The sequence below is a fragment of the Monodon monoceros genome, unplaced genomic scaffold (assembly GCF_005190385.1).
Source record: "Monodon monoceros isolate NGI ecotype Baffin Bay Population unplaced genomic scaffold, NGI_Narwhal_1 Super_Scaffold_12, whole genome shotgun sequence".
Taxonomy (NCBI): domain Eukaryota; kingdom Metazoa; phylum Chordata; class Mammalia; order Artiodactyla; family Monodontidae; genus Monodon; species Monodon monoceros.
Genome location: NW_021703768.1, coordinates 38,736,273 through 38,743,440, shown reverse-complemented (window position 1 = coordinate 38,743,440; position 7,168 = coordinate 38,736,273). Strand labels below are relative to the sequence as shown.

Below are 7,168 nucleotides of genomic sequence, written 5' to 3'. Positions count from 1 at the left end.
CCTGGTAAATTTACATCCCTTGGGAACATCTTTCAACCACAACTGATAGGAGATAGTATTTAAATACCCCAGCTCCCTTGCCCCTCAGTTGGGATAAGGCTGAGGTGCATGTTCTACAATGGGTCCCAAAGCCCAAAGTAGTAACTTGCTTAATAAGACACCCTTGTTACTGTGCTGTTATCACATTTTTATGCTATTAAATTTGTCTCCATTCCCTGTTTCACTTTCTCACTCTGCTACCAGTGTTTCCTGAGGTCATCTCCTATCTAAACTATTTACACTTGAATTCCTTTTTCAGGGTTTACTTGTCAGGGGAGTAAAACTAAGATACTACCACATATTCTCATATATATTTTCTCATGTAACTTAAAATTTCTAAATATGGTGGAGAGAAAAGAACACAGAAAGGAAACATGTTGCCACAATTTTCAGAAAACTTAACCTTATGTCCACTGTGAACACTGTAGGACTCTTGAAAATACCTGAATTCACCTATATAAATTACAAAATGATGAAAGTTCTATTTATTTGTGATTGTAATATATTTTCATCAACATATATTTTAAAAGCTACAACTATCATGCCGTGTATTCATGCATTCAGTCAGAAATATTTCTTGAGCACCTCCTACTTGATCCAAAGTACAGTGCTAGGTTGTGAGGATAAAATGGTGAATAAAATTGATAAGGTCCTTTTTTTTTTTTTTTTTTTTTTGCGGTACGCGGGCCTCTCACTGTTGTGGCCTCTCCTGTTACGGAGCACAGGCTCCGGACGCGCAGGCTCAGGCTGCCATGGCTCACGGGCCTATCCGCTCCGCAGCATGTGGGATCTTCCCGGACCGGGGCACGAACCAGTGTCTCCTGCATTGGCAGGTGGACTCTCAACCACTGTGCCACCAGGGAAGCCCTACTATTAATGTTTTGTTAAGAAATTTGGCCTTGGAGGATTTAAGCTGGGAAGTGAAATAACATTTATATTTTTAAACAACTGTTGTAGACACTGTATTGGAAGATGAGCATAGATCACTTCAACGTCCAAGTAATTTGTGTTAAAGCCTAAAGCTCAAGTCCAAATCGTTAGAAATGTCAAACTATTTTAAAATATGCTGCATCAACCTGACTAATAATATGTTGAGATTGCAAACTGTTTCAAATGCTTACTTGAGAGTAGTTATAAGAGCATAAAATGAGTAGTCTTTCCCAATGTCAGGACTATTCTTTGTTTCAAATTCAAAGGCATCTCTTCGTTTGCATTCAAATATATATGTGTGTGTGTGTGTGTGTGTGTATGGCACTAGCCAGCAGCTTCTCTATTATCAAAAAATAAAGCAAAGTAAAAGCTCAGTGGCAAAGCCTATTTAGTGCATAATGGCTTCCACATTTGCCACAGTCTCTGTGCTGCCTATTCTTAATGCTGAAAATAATTGGAATAGGCGAAGCATGATGTCTTCCCCTTTACTTATAAATTACAAAGCTCTTTTTGTCAAAGCCATGATTGCATTCATTCGAAGACACAGCCTGAACTGAAAGAAATTCTGTAATATAATTTAAGGAATTTAAATGGAATCACCAATTACCTTTCTATCTTCCCCTTCTTCTTCTTCCTTCTTTTTGTTCTCCTCCTTTTTATTCATTCTGTAGGCACTTTCCTTGTGTCATTTTACCACTGAGCCAAAATCCATGGATACAGTTAGATTTTCAGAACTGTTCTGTGGAGCTCTGGGCTTAAAGATATGCTCATTTTCTCCCCTTAATCCTTGACCCACTATCTCACTTTGAGTCTTCTTACCCACTGAACAATTATATCCTGTTATGGAGGGAGTTTCATGAGTCATTGCAGTTACAGATGTCAAAAGAAAACCATTTGGAAATTGGGAAATCCACTGAAGAAAATAACACCATGATATTTTCAAGCAATTATAAATACATTGTTATAAAGGAAAATGATTACTTATAAAGACAAGCAATGCATTCAGAAATTTTACTCATCTGGGAGGAAATCCACACTTTTGATGAATCAAAAGTGAAACTGCTTTATTATATCTTTTCATTTGAAGCTCTTAAAGCATTCAATACATAGGAAAATAATTTCAATAAACACATTTTATAATAAAAAAAGTCAGAAACTGTTAAAATTTCAAGATCAAAGAGAGTCAATGATACAATTGGAAGAGACTAATATGTTCTAATATATGACCAAAGTAATTATTTTTATTGTACATTGCAAATGATAATAACCATTTTTGCTGAAAATGAAAATTGGGACATAAACTAAAGCTATATTAAACATTTTAAAGATTATAAGAGAACATAATAAATAAATACATGTCTATAAATTTGAAAGCATACATGAAGAAACAATTTTCTCAAGAGAATGTATTAAGATAACAAGCCAAGGCAAAAACAAAAAATCAGAAAAACCAATAGACTAAGAATAGCCAGTTCATCAGGTATTTTTTTTTTTTTTTGTGGTACACGGGCCCCTCACTGCTATGGCCTCTCTCGTTGCGGAGCACAGGCTCTGGACGCGCAGGCTCAGCGGCCATGGCTCACGGGCCCAGCCGCTCCGCGGCATGCGGGATCTTCCCGGACCGGGGCACGAACCCGTGTCCCCTGCATCGGCAGGCGGACTCTCAACCACTGCGCCACCAGGGAAGCCCCATCAGGTATTTTTAATGGTAATGCCAACTAATAACTTTGTTTTGCTGAAGAAAAGATTAGATAGACTTCAAGGTCAAATGTCAGAAGGGACACATGCTAAAGAAAAGATTTTTCTGATTTATAACCGAAATGATCTAGTAAATTGAACCACAAAACCCCTTTTTAATTTTTAATTAATTAATTATTTAAACATCTTTATTGGAGTATAATTGCTTTACAATGGTGTGTTAGTTTCTGCTTTATAACAAAGTGAATCAGCTATACATATACATATATTCCCATATAAAACCGCTTTTTAAATATGTGTAAATCTGATTCAAAATACTGTAAAAGCAAGCTATGCTATTATAATAATTCTGTAATTAATCTTAAATTATTTCATTTTACCCTTTTAAAAATCGTAACCTCAGTCATATTTGGAATAACAATTCTAATCTTGATGAGAAAATGACTTGTATCTTTTTTTTTATAAATTTATTTTACTTATTTATTTCATTTTTGGCTGCCTTGGGTCTCCATCGCTGCACACAGGCTTTTTTCTCTAGTTGCGGTGAGTGGGGGCTACTCTTTGTTGCGGTGCACTGGTTTCTCATTGCGGTGGCTTCTCTTGTTATGGAGCACCGGCTCTAGGCGTGCGGGCTTCAGTAGTTGCAGCATGGAGCACATAGGCTCAGTAGTTGTGGCTCACTGGCTTAGTTGCTCCGAAGCATGTGGGACCTTCCCGGACCAGGGCTCGAACCTGTGTCCCCTGCATTGGCAGGCAGATTCTTAACCACTGCGCCACCAGCGAAGTCCCAAATTGTATCTTTTTTATAATTAGCAGTCATTGACAATCAGTCAGCTTTTTTTGGCTTATATGTGAAAGATCTACTTTATCTTTAATTCATATTATATTATGTAAAATGCTGGAAAATGTTATGTAAGAAATTGCAGTTGAACAAAATTTGCTTTCATAGGCTTTGTTCAAGTTGCATGGTCACAATGGTACTGCAAAATGTGCTCTATTTAATTACTTTTGTTTTACTTAGTTATCTCAATTTTCTGAGCTACACAGATGTAAGTCTGGGCACTGCACAGCATACAGACATGGGAGTGTTTTATTGTTTTATGAGAAATGCAGTTGGATAGATTCCTAAAATTTTCTAAATGATTCAGGTAGGATAGTATAAAGGTAGCTAGATTATGATAACTTTTCTTCTCTTCCTGAAAATGACTATAATATTTAACTGCTGTGCAATGAAACCATAAATTATAATACAGACAGCAAAGAAAGGAAGAAAATCTGTCAAAACACATTCTAAATTGTTAAAGACATAAGTGGATGTGTCTGGCTAAATGAGATTTAGAACTCCTTAAGCCTTTTTTACTTTTAGAAAGGAAAGAGATCTGGAATTTTTAAGTCTGAATAGAATGATAAAAGAAAACAAATAAAGTATTAACCAATCTCTCCATCATTAGTTATTTTGATCATCCATCTATATTCTTTATCCAATCAAATTATATAAAAATTTTAATAGGGAGAAAGAAATTTTACTGAGAGAGGAAAATAAATTTTACTAATTGAGGAAACTAAACCGAAGAGACTTAATAAATAAATGCTTTTTTGGGATACTGTAATTAGCAATGATAACAGCAATGCATAAAGCAAATTATGAGAGTAAAGTGATTTTTCTTCCTGCTAGGCTATGAAAGATGCTTTTTTACAGGGCACATTAGTATCATTCCCTTCTTAATGTAAGCTTGGGCATCAGCCCAGGTACCATTTCTAAAAGCAGTAAGCATTTAACAAGGTGTTTATAGAAATACATCAGTAGTATCACTCAAGGGGAGCTTTGCATTTCTAGTGAAAGGACTAAGTAGTCATTAGCAACTTAACTTATATTGAAATCTTTTGGGCAGCTTTCATAGGAAAGCAATGAGGTATTCACTAAACTGCTCAGGAAAATTAATTCCAAATGAAAGAAATGCATTTGAAGTTCAAGAAGTTGAATGGAAATGCCAATTAATCACATTTTCTATTTAAGAAAAGATTAGATAGACTTCAAGGTCAAGATGGCAGAAGGAACGCACGTTAATACACCAATTCTTGTGTGCATTCTCTCTGTATACATTACACATACATATATGCATCTCTTCCTGCTATGTAACATATATGTGTGTATGTGTATACATATATATATATATACACACACAAAACAGAAAAATTAATAGATATGTAGAAAATGGTATAGATATAGAATTTTTAATATCAGAACAAGAAAGTAAAGTGTCTAGATGTCTAGCTGCCAGAAACAGAAAAGAGACATATAGCAATAAGCCCTATTTGAAGCCATTAGACCTGTGCAGTGACTGTCACCTAAAAAATCCACAGCGGCTAAGGCCTCAGCACCTGTAGAGAGAGAGAAGCCAAGTCTGCAAGCCCCATGTACAGTGGGGAATCAGAAGTTGGAACCATCTGTGAAGCCAGAAGATGGACTGCATTCAAAGTGACAAAGGGAAATTTCATAATGATAAAATGAAAAATCAACCAAAATATGACAATTGAAACTTGTGTGCACTGAACCAGAACTTTGCAATATATAAAGCAAGACTGATATAATTACATAGGAAAAATCTCAAATCTACAAGTATGGTAGGATATTCTAAGCAACTAATTAAGAAATTGATAGATTAAGCACACAAAAAGCAAGTCTTCAACTATCCAAACTTGGTTAATACTTTTTAGTCCATAGATATTTTAGAGATCTATTCACCCAATAAAGAATGTATATTTTTAAGCACATATTTTCAACCTTTATAAAAATGAATCATTAGTCTGATCAAAAGTTTTAAGAGATTCAAAAGAATAACCTTAAACAGTCCATAACTCTCTAGTCAAAATAAATAAAATTAGAAACCAGCAACCAAAGATATCTAATAAAACACAATAATTTTGGAAATGAAATAACATATTGCTAAATAACACACTGCTAAATAAATAACAATGGAGATTTTTAAATATTTAAAATTAATAAACAGAAAAGGCACTTTATGTTTCAACTGGTGGTCCTAAATTAATATTTGAATAGAAATGTATAATTTTATATTCATAATTAAAAGATAAGACCAACCAAGAATAAACTTAGCAATTGTCTCAAACAGTTAGAAATGTAGTAAACCAAGAAATACCAAAGAGCAAGAAATACCAAAAGTAAAAGTAGACACTAATAATATAGAAAGTGACAAGAGTAACAGAAGCAATAATAACCAAATATTAGAAATGATGATCAACAGAACTAAGAGATAGTTTATTGAAAAACAAATAAACATTCTTACAAGCCTGGTAAATAAAGATAGAGAACATAATGCATAAATATCAACACATTTGAGGTTGGTTGCTTGGCCTGAGGTGACCCAGCACTGGAGCCTACCCGGGCTCTTTGGTGGGGCTAATGGCGGACTCTGGGAGGGCTCACGCCAAGGAGTACTTCCCAGAACTTCTGCTGCCAGTGTCCTTGCCCCCGCGGTGAGACACTGCCACCCCCGCCCCCTCTGCAGGAGACCCTCCAACACTAGCAGGTGTTTGGGGTACTCGTGTGGATCCTGGTCGCCTCCTCCAAGGCTTCTCTACCTCTGCTGCATGGATGGGTCATGTTCGTGTCTGTGACGGCTTTCATCTGTTCCCGCCTCTTCCTGGGCGTGTTCCCCTCTGGCGTGGTGACCCTGATTAATGCCAGCTGGAACTTCCTGGGTTTTGCTTACCATTTTACAGTGTTCGTCTTCTACTTTGGAGCCTTTTTGTTGGAAGCACCCGCCACATCACTGCACGATCTACGTTGCAATAGAAGCATGGCTGTGCAGCTGCTCTTGAACGATAACCAGTATAACATAAATGTGGCAGCCACACTCGAAGGTCACTTTCCATTGTCACAGAAATGATTTGCTACATCCTCAAGTCCTGATAGCTGCACTTTGCTTGGCTGTGAGATCACTGTGCGAATAGACATCTCATCGTGAAGTTTTGAATATGTACCACATTAGGGGTCTCACCACTGCTTAACAAATTTTTGCCTTTGTGATGACAGCTTGTTACAGTTGCAGTTTGGGTCTGGCTTTACAACGATGGTGACCGTAACACCCCTTACAAACTGCTTGTGTGTTAGTTTCATTTGTGTACTTTTTATGTCTGATCAATTTGGATACCATTTTGTCCAGATATAACAACATCCCCAAAGTAATTTGTTTAGTATATGCAGAGAATCTAAGTAGAAGTTTTGGTTCATTTCACGGATGGAATTTTAATTTTAGTATGATGTTAAACAGAGAAATAGCCTTTAGTTTTACATCTCTTTCTCTTTTTCTTTTCTTATTTTAAAGAAAATAACCCTTTACACCCATAAAATACATAGATATCGTTCATGAAAAAAGGGGTATCTCTTGTGTTTAGTTACTGAGTCACCTGAACCTTAATTTTAATAGGTAACTAAAACTCCTGAAGAAAAACACATTTCAAATAAGCTTCCCACTGA

At 36.1% G+C, this 7,168-nt stretch overlaps 1 pseudogene; it reads left to right on the top strand.

Moving 5' to 3' along the window:
- The first annotated feature begins 1,011 nt into the window (after positions 1 to 1,011).
- LOC114892074 lies at positions 1,012 to 6,908 on the top strand (annotated as a pseudogene).
- Positions 6,909 to 7,168: the final 260 nt, after the last annotated feature.